The sequence below is a fragment of the Cebidichthys violaceus genome, unplaced genomic scaffold (genome assembly GCF_023349555.1).
Source record: "Cebidichthys violaceus isolate CVI_PGR_0920_01 unplaced genomic scaffold, fCebVio1.0.p SCAF_2, whole genome shotgun sequence".
Taxonomy (NCBI): Eukaryota; Metazoa; Chordata; class Actinopteri; order Perciformes; family Stichaeidae; genus Cebidichthys; species Cebidichthys violaceus.
This window is the reverse complement of record NW_027176372.1, coordinates 12,606,643-12,619,797: the sequence shown is the minus strand read 5'-3', so window position 1 is coordinate 12,619,797 and position 13,155 is coordinate 12,606,643.

The window sequence follows — 13,155 nt, the reverse complement described above, 5'->3', positions numbered from 1 at the left end:
GGCACAGCTGGTGCATGTTGACTAATTCTCCTTTAAATGCAGTGGTGTGCTGGACCTCTGATGACTGCCACACACTGTGAACGGACGGCTGTGTCGGCCCGTGAAATATTGTTTGCTGCGTTGGAAACTGTGGGTTTTAGCTTCATGTTTTATGTTAGAAGTGTAGTCGTATGAACGAAAGGACACACAGGATTGTTGTCCTCTGCATGTGGCCACACACAAAAGCCATGAAACTTTTTTTTGTGATCTACAATAAATCTCTCAAGGAACGATTGAAAATAAATATAATTGTGAAATGAGAAAAAAGTTTAAAGATCCCCTTACCCCCCACTCTTGCAGAAATTATGACTACCATTCCTTCAGCAAAAAGAAAAAAAAATGCATAACCACAATTTTGACCCCCTAAATAGCTTTCGTACAGTGACTTGCTATGCCTGCCTGTCTTTCAAAAGCAAATATATTCATAAAGGGTCCATCTTAGAGCATTCCTCTGCTTTCTGTGATGTTGAAGCTGATTTTGATTTTTGTCTTTGCTTGCTCATTCTTTTATTCCTCCTCTGAGCCAGCTCTTTTCTGGTGGTGGATTGTGAAACAACAAGAATGTTTTTTATTCTCGTGCGGTCTCGCCCACAACATTTGTTTCCAATTTGACAGATTCTGGAACAGAAATTCTTGGGAGAGAAAATGGTGGTTGCATGATGGTTCAAAAATAAGCTATTTAGAAAAGTCCTCCACCTATCCCTCAAATCTCTCCCCCTTTGCTCTCTCTTTCCTTTACTTCTTTCACCCCCCTCTCCTCTTTCCTCTGTTGGTTTAAGTCCAAACAAAGTCACCTCATCTTGTATTGTGGGAGAGATTGTAAAGTTTTCATTGAGCCCATGTGGAAGCAATTTAGCTGTAATCTCCAGTAATTGTGACTGTAACACAGAAACAGGCTGGAACAGATTGGCCTCGTATTTTTCTTCAGGGTCACTACGGGCTTATCTCAATATTTAGCGTCTTGCCTGATTGAGTTATCATATCACATTTGCTGTTAAGAGCTGAGTGATGTCAACAAATGTAACAAGAGAGCCCGAAATGTTGCTTTAAATCACAAAGAGGAAGGTTCCCGTTGAAGAAAGCACACACATCAATGTCAGCGCAACCCGCCGAGACATGACTTTTTAAAATGTATGACATTTATGAGCGCTAGGGATGTGAAACAAAAATGCTGTTTAAAAAAAAGGGAGACACCGTTATAGTGTGACCTATCGTAGATCTGAACCCAGTTTCCCCCCGACCCATGTCACACACACCCTCTCTTACTTTCACACACACACACACACACACACACGCACAGAAGTCAAGAGCACTCTGCTCAGTTGCTGCCGAGGTGCAAATGGTTTGTCTCTACGCATCACTGACCCAACGCTGCTCCTTCACCTCCTCTCTCCTCTGTCTGCTCCTTCTTGACTCTGTCCATCAATGCTCCACCTCGCTCACCCCTCTCTCCTTTGCACTTTTGTCCCAGCGCCCTCTTCCTCCTACCCCCCCCCCCCCCCCCGTAATTTGTCTCTTTGTCCTCTGTTCATCATACTTTCCATTTTTCCGACTTCGCGATTTGTTTTGTCTCTGCCTCCTCTGCCCCATGGCCCTCGCTCACACGCCGCGATGAATGAGTAATCTTGTTGCATTGTACTCAGCCATCCTTGTCCATGTTCGATAATGGCTCATTGGATTCTTTCCTACCAGTGTTCAGTGGATGGCAGAGACTAAGACCTGGAGGCCTTGCAGTTATCATAAAGAGCGTGTCAACTGCGAAGCCGCAAAGCCTACAAGTGATTTAAAACCCTTCAACTCAGGGTTACTCCATCACAATCATTAGTCTTTTCTTGTCCTACCTTGTGGTTGTAAAATCCACAGAGCCCTACCCTCCTTGTCCGTTAATAATATTCACTCCGCCTCTGATACATTAGCCGGTGAATGATAGGCCAAAGCCCTGGCCTAATTGCTTTCTTCTTGTAAAGTCTCAATTCATTTTTGCTGAGGAGACACGGAAGATGTGTGCCGACACACACATAGACGCACACACGGATCCTGACCGCCGCACACTTTCACGCACTCGCACTTTACACTTACACACAACCCCACCTTCCCACTGCCGTTTTATGATGGATGGGGCTGAGGATGCATGGGGGAGGAGGGGAGAGAGACTATAAGACTGCATATGTGTGTGTGTGTGTGTGTGTGTGTGTGTGTGTTGTGTGTGTGTGTGTGTGTGTGTGTGTGTGTGTGTGTGCGCGTGCACGCGGCATGTGTGTGTGTGTTGGTTGAAAAGAAAGAAAAAGGGAGAGAGAAGGAGAGAGAGAGAGAGAGAGAGAGAGAGAGAGAGAGAGAGAGAGAGAGAAGCCTAGCTGAGAAGCTCTGATTAACGACACAGAGAAGGGGTCCCAGAGGAGCTGGGGGGAAGAGCAAAACTATCTAGGGCCAGCTGAGAGAGAGAGAGAGAGAGAGAGAGAGAGAGAGAGAGAGAGAGAGAGAGAGAGAGAGAGAGAGAGAGAGAGAGAGAGAGAGAGAGAGGGCACAAAAAACAGAGGTAGAAAATGGGGGGCGGGGGAAGGATGTTTTCTTTCCATACGTTTCATTAAAACCGACTCACAAACACCTGAAACTCATGCATATCCATCATCATCATCATCTGCAAATCGGAGTGTGAGCTTCCTCCCCGTAGCCTCGCTGCTACGCAACGCATTTCTTCTCCACTACCTACCAAATGCGACACACACGCTTCAGATCAAATCTCCTCGCCTCACCCCAGTTACGATCCCGGAGCCCCGTGTCTCGGGCTTCTGTCCACAGCGCTGTCAGAAGGGGAAACAGGGTGTGTGTTGCCAGAGCGCAGGCCATCACCTCTCCCTGATTGCACATGAGAGTAGAGGTAATGGGAGTGTAATAGCACCATAAGTACCCTGCTCTCACTGACACTGGCTGTATAGCATTACCCCTCGGTCTGACTGTGGCAGAGTGTGCCGATCTGTGGATGAGGGGGTGTATGCATTGGCATATGTGCAAAGTTTTTCTAGTCTGTATGTGTCAATCCACTTGTATGCTGTGGATAAGTGTGTGTGTGTGTGTGTGTGTGTGTGTGTGTGTGTGTGTGTGTGTGTGTGTGTGTGTGTGTGTGTGTGTGTGTGTGTCTGCTGAAAGACTGAGGTTTGAGTGTGTTGTGTTTTCCCTGAGGGTCGTCTGAGCCGCAGCGATCAAAGAGAGAGATGGAGGTTAACTGACCAGACCTGAGAACCTCCACAGAAGGACCTGAGGGACTCCTCTCTGTTAGCCCAGGTACCAATCATCTGACACACACACACACACACACACACACACACACACACACACACACACACACACGCACAATCAGTGGAGCGGCGAGTGTAGGGGGCATTTTGAGTGATCCAGAGGGATTTAAAGATCTGTAAGGCCCAAACTAACTTTGTCACTTCACTCACGCAGCCATAGCCTTTCACACAGTATCCATTACCTCAGATGCGTTCTCTACAAAACATCAAATAGCTTTATCCCAACTCCTACCCCGGCGCTTTTCACTGAGAGAGATGCCTTCCACTGATATGGAAGTCCTGTAAAGTGAGTATAAGTTATATAGCAAGGGTCCCAGGAGAGAGAGACTCAGTGACTAGTCTCATACTAGAAAGTTAGACTGCATTCCTGAGTAGCTCAAAGTAACGACTCCCACTGAAGGACTGAGACTTCTGCTGGAAGTTAAGCTGGAAGTTGTGTTGTCAAAAAAGGAAAAGGAGAAAAAAGAACAAGCGTGTTCAAGTGTGTGAACGTGTGTGTGTGCAAGCGTGCAAATGTGGAGGTGCGCGAGTTGCAAGAGTGGGTGTGCAAATGTGCGTGGGTCTGAGCGTGTGTGTGTGTGTGTGTGTGTGTGTGTGTGTGTGTGTGTGTGTGTGGCTGTTTGAAAATGAATGAGAGATAACCATCACAGGCAGCTGCCGTGGTGAAGAGAGACGACCAGCACCAGCTAGATGCTGCAGGGAAGTTTCCTTGAAAACAACACTGAACACTTGTTGATTCCACGGGTGCTTACATCTATTACATATTATTGCAGATATTAAAAAAAAAAAATGTGCAAGGGCTTTAATTCCAAACAGCCTGTCATATAGAAATTCACACTGCAGTGTTGAGGGGCTATTCAGATAATTTGCTGAAGTAAGAGTAGTAATAGAACAATGTAAAAGTACTCCATCACAAGTAAAGGATATACTTGCAGCAAAAAGTCCACGTTATATACCACACCAAATTATGATTACTGATGCATTAACATGCTTTGGTTTGTAGTACTCTATATTCTTCTTATGGTCAACAATCCCATGAAACAAACCAAATGAACAATGAATTGATCCTGCTCACAAATTTGCTTATGTAGCCAAAGCCTGATGTGTCTTATTCCTCTGTGCCATGGGCCTCCATTGTTGACCAAATATTATCAAAAACTAATCAGTGAGCCACAATGTTGCACCAGGTGACATGCTCCTTCACTATGAACCTGGGCCCTGTAGTTTATTTTGAGTCAGTCCACGTACACCGTCCTGCATGAAATACTCACCAAATGTGAATCAATCCCCCGCTGAAAATTGTGCCCAACAAATGCATTTTTTAGGCATTGATTGTCGACAACAAAACAGATCCAGCTTCTAATTAGAGTTCTAGATGTTTTTACTCTTACGTGTACTAGGTTTGCTGCCTTTACTGCTATTAAACACTTCATTTGAGACAGCGCTGCACTTTTGGTTGTGACTGGTCATGGGTACTGTATGCCTCATAATTTTGACTTTAATTGCTCTTGTATAGTTTCTATTTTTACCTCTACTTTTATTTTATGTAATTCTAATCATTTATTTCTTACCTTGTTTTGTTTATCTGCACTTTTTGTCTGTCCTTGTGCTGTCTTAACGCTTGAATTTCCCCTCTGGGGATCAAAAACAGCTCGTCCCATCTCATTTCTACCTATCTTATCACAGCCTCCTCCTGGCTGGGTCATCATTGCCTCAATTTTTTCCCAAGAACTGTTTTTTTGTGTCTGTGTAATAAATCATACAAATAGGGCTACCAGTGTACAATCTCTCCCTTAAAAGTGATGGGAGCCGTTGTTTGGGACAGAAGTTACAGTACAACGCCGGCTTTACTCGCACACTTCAACACACCTGGCCAATCGTTGCAGAAAATGTTGGACTGTTTTCCTGTTTTGGAAAAGAACAAAAATTGTCACAACCCCTATTCAAAAGAGGTGGTAGAGGCGGTTTCAGATGCTGTTGGAAGACTGCAGCTCTTGCCCTTACTTGCTGGTCAATTTGGGGAAAGAAGTTTTTTCAGCATATCTGCTTTATTTGCAAGTGTGAGAGACAGGCGGGAAAGAGAATGACACCCAGCAAAAGGCTCTTGGCCAGACTCGAACCTAGGCGGCTGCCGTAATGACTCAGTCTTAATGGTTCGTGCTCTACCCGGTGGGATACCAGGGCGCCCCAAGGTGGGCTAATTTTAACTTTGCATGCTGTTGGATAGTTTAAGCCATTATAGGCTAATGCAGCTAATCACGTGTTTTTATACACACAATCTTAATCTGCAAAGCAGCTACAGCTGTCAAAAATAATTGGAGTGGGGTAAAAAGTTCCCCTTTACAATGTAGTGGAGTAGCAAATAGAAATAGTCAAGTAAAATACATGTCACTCAAACTGCACTTAAGCACATATTTGCTAGAGTTAATGTACTTGCTTACTTTCCATCACTGCTGCGGTGTAGCTTTACCGTTGTTGTCCTCTAGTATGCTGCATTTCCTGTATGTGAGGAATGGTCAACTGTCCTTTCCGTGATATAAACAAAGTATATCCTCTTCTCTCAAGTTAAACATGACCCGAGCGATGACATTAAGAGCGAGGCTGTTTGGGTAGGTGATGGTGGTGTGTTTGTGTGTGTGTGTCTGTGTGTGTGTGGGGGGGGCACAGGATCCTGCTGCTGGGTAACATCTCTGTCAGGACGGCTCTGCTCCATCACCACCCTGCTTCCACGCGCACACACGCGCACACCCCCTCCATCAGCACCCGCTCAGGGCTCATCAGTCGCAGCGGAGCACATGTGGCCTGAGTATTCTAAACAAAGCTTTATAAAGAGCTCAACTAAGACGAACCGGTGTGACAGTCAGGGTACTAATGATGCCTGGAGACCGCTAAATACGCCACTGACAGACCAAACGGCCTGCATGCCAATCCACACACACATCACATCACATCACACACAAGTCTCCATTTTGGCATGCACCGACAAACTCTCGCAATCGTACTGTGGCAGGATGGAACACATGCTTGCAGTGGCAAACACACAGATGCACACAAACTGACACACACACACACACACACACACACACCTTGTGCCCAAGGGCATCTGTCCGCAGCCTAAGAGCTCCCAACTGTTGAGGAAAAACAGCTCAATTAGCTCAGTGGAGGAACTAACGAAATACATCTACACATGCACACACACACACACACACACCACCCACCCACCCACACACACACACACATACACATACACTAAGAACTGCATTGATCCTTCCCCAGTCTGTAGCTCTAATTGGTGTGTTGATGATACTGCAAGAGTATGGGATCCTTCAGGCAACCATAGAATGACTTCCAGCTCTTTATTTCTCATTTAAAGTTGAAATACACCCACAAACCTTCCCAGCCGCATGCTGCAAACTATATTCTACCTGATATTTCTTTTGAGAGTCTTCTCTTATGTCTGGGTTTAATCTAATTTTTTCTGGTATGTGTTAATGCCACGTCTGAGATCACTCCAGGATCACAAAAAAAGCACACTCCGCAGCCTTAAAATCTGAGCGTTCCAGTGCCATAAATATCTAATAGCTTGATGATTTTGTTGCTCCCAGTAGATTGAACAGTTGTAAAAACCATCTATCCATTATGTGCATGTCCATTAAAACTATGCACGCAAATGCTCAATGAGCACCTTCAATTCAAATATGCCCCCCCCCCCCTCCCCCCCGCGCGCACACACACATGCAATGTTACAGCAAGTTATTGAAAGCAAATGGGGTAGAGTTATTTCCATAAAGGGTCTCAGTGGGTCTCAAGGATCTCCACTCCTGCCGACTGGGAGCGATTTAGCGAAGCACACATTGGTATATTAGTAACCGAAGACGTCTGGGGACAAAGCTGCTCTCTCTAAAACCCTATCCCTCCACTGTGACCTCCAGAGCATTCACAACTGGCACTGGGAGGCACTCTCCATCTTTTGCCTTCTCTCTTTCGCTGACTATCTCAGTTTGTTCTCCTTTTTTCTTTGACTTTTGGTTCCCTCTTCTTTTTTTTTACTATTTTCTTTCCTTCGTCAGAATAGGGTTATTTTTTTTATCCATATATATGTATAACTATTTTTTCATTCTCTTTCCATTCCAAATATATTCTACCCTATTTTTCTACATTTCTCTCACTCTCTTTTACATCCATCTTCTCTCTCTCTCTCTCTCTCTCTCTCTCTCTCTCTCTCTCCCTCTTTCTCTCCACCCCCCCTCCCTCCCTCCCTCCTTGGCCCCAGGGACGGACTGCTGATAGACTGTGTACACCAGCTGCCCAGGGGCTATTTTTAAGGAGCATTTGTCCTTCTCCTTCCCTCTGGAGACTGACTCAACCCAACAACATCTCGTCCGCGCACACTCACATGTGCGCACAAACACACACACACACACACAGGCATTAACACATGCACTCATTAGCCCATGAGCATGCATGCCCCACACTTTCTCTCTCACACACATCCTCCGTCCAAGGGCATTCTGTAAATGTAGGGGCAGCTTGTAGCGCCGGAGCCCATTGCTTAACTGCACAGGAGCCCAGGCACTCCCTAGCCGGCCTCAGAGGGCTCATAAAGCTACCCTCCTTCCAGGGCCTGGCTAATACTCTCCCTTGTTCTAACCCTGCCTTACAATAGTTTGTAAAACAATACTGTAAAACACTCTTGCCGTGCATTGCGTCAGGCTGCTTTCATCACAAAACCCACAGCAGCCAATAGGGCTCCTTGAATAATGCATACAGGAAGTCGGAAGATTTGAGTTCCATGGCACCCTGCAAACTGTAGCTTAACAAACCGCACTCTTATTTGACCCATCCTGTTCTGCAAATATATAATGGCCAGAAATAGACACCTAAAGCCTAACAATACTGCTAAAAGAGTGGTCAAATTAGCTGAAACAAAGACGGAAAACGTCATGAATAATGCAATAAGTCTGTTCACTGCTCACACAATCTTGAAAAAAATTCAGAAATTGTTTCAATTTTCATTTGTAACCTTGGTAATAATTGTACAGGAATTTGTTAACAAGCTACTAAATTATGTTCAAAGCATAAAATCTAGGCTGTGAACCTTACTTTTGTGTTGTGTTCAACCACTGCTGCTCAAAGCGCATGTAAAATATAAAATGAATCCTCAAACAACTGCTCCAGCAACCTCGTTAAGACATTATTTACTTTCATCGTTAGCCAAGGAAGAGGACACTAAAAATCTGTCAGCAGCCTGAAACGCCTGCTCGAGTGTCTGAGCACTGTTTAATTGTGCCATTTATCAGCCAAAAAAGCCTACACGCACATAAATAAACACAATGCCCGTGCAAAGGAATTATAAAAATGTCACGGCAAGCCCACAAGTAAGGCCAGTGTTGATGCATATTAAGCGATTTAGTCAGTGAAGGAGTAGAGCAAAAAATATGATGGTTAATTTAAGAGTCATTAAAATTGCATGAATGTGCATTGCGCTTGCTTGGAGTGGGATTTTCTCTGATCGGTAACGAAGAGGGAGAAAGAGCAATACAAGCTGCCACACATTGTGGTCTATAAACTCACTGATTGATCATGGTAGAGGCGAGCAGACCTGAGAGGGAGGCCCAATCAATGTTTCTGAGACTGTGTGTGTGTGTGTGTGTGTGTGTGTGTGTGGGCATGTGTGGGTGCAAGTATGTGTGTATTTATGTGCACTTACATGCAAGTGTGCACTATTTTGTCTTTATATGTTTACAACCTTGTGAGTTTCATGCATACTGAAGTGTGTGTGTGTGTGTGTGTGTGTGTGTGTGTGTGTGTGTGTGTGTGTGTGTGTGTGTGTGTGTGTGTGTATGTATGTATGTATGTATGTGTGTGTGTGTGTGTGTGTGTGTGTGTGTGTGTGTGTGTGTGTGTGTGTGTGTGTGTGTGTGTGTGTGTGTGTGGTTGTGTGTGTCCGTGTGTTTCTGTGATTGTGTGCTTCCCTCATTTGAGGAAAGACAATGTTCTACATTCCACAGGGGAACAGAGTCATTACCGAAGCAGGAACTCGAGCCTGGAGGCCACGGCTCTGCATGTAGCGTGAATAGATCGAGCTAGTTTCTTCGCTGAGACGTGCTGTAGAACACACACTCCGCCATTACCAGTGCCCTGCAGTTCAAGCCTCACTCCCGCCGCATTTCAGCTGGGGAAAAAATAGGTAAAGTCGACAAAAACAAACAAGTATCTCACCGTGGCAGCTCTGAGGTGGAGCCGTCATTGGTTTAGTGACAAACACTGCAGCATCATTTAATCATTTAAAATCAAATACAAAGTGAGGGTTGAGTGGACATTTGTGAGGGGACATGTAGATCTAGACAGTTCTCTGTGAGTCTGAGGCCGAGCTTTTTTAGAACCGGCCTCTGAGGGACGACGGCGGCTCTGAAGCCCTCTGCTGCCCTCTGTTGGAGGCAGAACCTCACCCACCGTTCCCACGCAGTGCAGGTATGGATGCGTGACAGCTGTCTATCAATACATAACAGGTGTGTGAGTGATTCCTCCATCTCCCACTCTGCCCTCTCCGCTTTCGTCAATTTCCCTGCTGGCATAAAGCAGACAAAGTAGGCCTATGGCTCCGGTTAATTTCCCCTGTTGCTGACAAACACAGGTCGTTAGCATGATCCACAGGAAACTATTGTTCCATCATAATAGATGGCAATCAGAGGTGAGGTCTGACGACGCCTGCTGTCACCTGATGCTCCGTCTGCCCGTCGCTCTCTGATGCTCTCCCACCGGAGCTCTCTCTCCTTCTCAGTGTCCCCATGTGTTTGAGTGCAGTTGCTGTGTGATGTGCTTATACTTACAGATATATATTGTACATTTCACAGTAATTTGTACTTTCCTCTCCCCCTTTTTCTCTTTTACTCTTAGCCACTAAATTAAGCATGACATATCTGGGTTGCGATAGCCCTATAACACAATAGTTAATGTATCCATACTGCACTGAGTCTCTTTTGATAATACAAATGCACACATATTGCACACACACACACACACACACACACACACACACACACACACACACACACACACACACACACACACACACAAAGCTACTTCCTTTATAACCTCCATCTGTGCCTCTGCAAAATATTGTTTTGTCTTCCTTTCTACATACATGTATGAACTTACTTCCTTCCTTTCTGCCATATTTGAGACCTTTTTTTATTTTTTATTTCACAGTCCAGACTTTTTTCTGCGTTTTTTGGCATCCTTCTAGTACCAACAAGGACCTGCAGTCGTAAACAGTGTTATAGACTTCCCGGGTGCACACGATTTTGACACAATAGTGTTGATTCTGATTGACACCACTGGTGATGTGTTTAAAAAAAAAATATATATATATGAATATTTACAGTATTAGTATTAGTCATGGTAAAAATTCCAGTCACATCACATACATACGCTTAAACCAGCCTTGATCTATAAACAGACTGAGAATGAAGGGCCTTGATTGGCTGAGAGAATGATTGACAGGTGAACGAGTGGAACCTTTGAATGTGAAACTCAAAGGAGAGATGGGAAGCGTGTTTGTGCAGGTCCCAGGGGGGGAAAAGCCTGGGTTTCGCACATGCACGTACACACACACACACACACACACACACACACACACACACACACACACACACACACACACACACATTGTGATCTTGCTCTACTTTGGGCTGTGCTCCACATGAAAGCGTCGAAGCTTCCTGCTGTTTGAGACGAGCTGTGTGTTGCGCTGCAAAGGAACATGCAGGTCTGTATACACATGTAGACGGACAGGTCTGTGTGGACACCAGAGCAGGTGAGCTTGTATCCATCTACAGTGCCTTGGCCTTTGTGGAATATCTTTATCTCTAATTCTCCCTCTCTGCCTCGTTTCCTCCTCCTCCTCTCATCTCATCTTTCTTTTTATATTTTTTCTTCCTCCTCTTTTCCCCTCCTCTTCTTCTTTCTCTTTCCTTTTTGTCTTCTTCTTGTCCCCAGAGAAAAAAATGAATGAGGTTCATTCACATCTTCAGATACACTCAAGTAACACAAAACAGCAAAACAACATTTTTCCATTCAATTTCCAGCACGCATTTTGTTCGTTTCTATCTTCAACATTCCAGATCATCGATCGCCGATTTAAATTACAGACAAAACTACCAGTGTAATTACAATCATATGTCTTTCTGTCAGCCTGCTACTGACTCATCATTCCCTCAAAATAATATTTAATATGGAAAGTGAACGTATCGCCGTGTTCTACAAATGGCACTCCACAAATGTGGAGGCACCATGCCCTTGACTATCCCCCTGTTGAAAGTAAGTCTTAGCCAATTAACAACGTCTTCCACTAGGTCCACGTGCACACACGCAAACACACATGCACGTACACTCACACACGCCCAAACCTCACAGCTCATGGGACTAAACCTCATTAACTGCTCTGAGACAGACACTCTCTCTTTAATCAATCCTTTTCTAAGACTGCGTGCACATGGAGGACCGGTGACAATACAACACAAGCACACATACACACACACACACACACACACACACAAACACACACACACACACACACACACATATATAGGGAGAGGGAGAGAGGCTCAGATACATTCACACACAGATCTCCCAGAGAGAAAAACATGGTCATTTGCCAGGGTGATTCAACTCTAAAACACCCTAATTACATCGACAAAGCCACTTTGTTTTGGTGCAGGATAAAATGTGAATGATTTAGCATATTATTATTATGCCTCTGAAATATTAACCAACCCCGGGGGACTTTATCTGCTCTTTTAAATATATGCAAATTATTTTATTTTGGTTTGGTTTGTTTCCAGTGACTTTTGTGAATTGTGTTTGGATAATTAAATGAGTGCGTGCAGATGTAGAATCGCAGGCAGTGCCTACACGATATGATGATCTGCCAGATTAGCATACAAAGAAGGAACGTTGCACCTCGACTGCTAATCGACTAACTTTTGTTTTCACTCCAACCTTGACCTATTTGAAACATCCACCCAGTGTCTGGCCTTGGAGTGGGAATGTAAACGGACTTTTAATTGATGAGACTCATTTGATATTGTCCTTCGTTCCGAAAATGTTCCACTTGTGTCAGGCTCTTTCAATTATGACTCTCACTCTGTGCTGTTTCACACGACTCCACTGGATTGATGCTGTAATGCAGATCTACAACAGCAGGTCACTGTGACTCCACACTGACTTAGCACTCTTGGCATTGCCAGATTAGTGGGTGAAAACAGCCTACTTCAGGTACAATTATCTCCTATCCGAGGTTGAGAAGTTCTTTCAGATGACGTCGTGGACCTGGAACAGTTGATGTGCAGAGCGCCAACATTTCAGCTCTGTCTTACTTCACTGATTGCCTTGTGAATCCCTGATGGGTTCCGCTTCGTACATAATCATTTCCCTAACATGGGATAATTTGATTCTATTACTCTAACAACAGCGCAAACAAATTGCCTACGTAATTTATTGTGCCAATAATAGCAAAAACAGATGTGGTAATGGTGCTGCGGCTTTCCAACCTCACATTTATATGGACTTAAACCAAACTGGATATAATACATTTATGATACACCCAGCCTCATGTTTACTTGAAACATGTCCTGTGTCCAAACATGCATGATAACGGTTCGGCAATGTGGTGATACTCTGCCTTTGTTTCTTAATTCTAACACCCACACAGCTCCGGGTCTTTTTTCACGACTTCCCTTCAGCTTTTCCATGGCTTTTCTCTTTGCTTATCGGGGTGATTTCCTGTGTGGAGGTTCAAGACACAAACAACATCCAC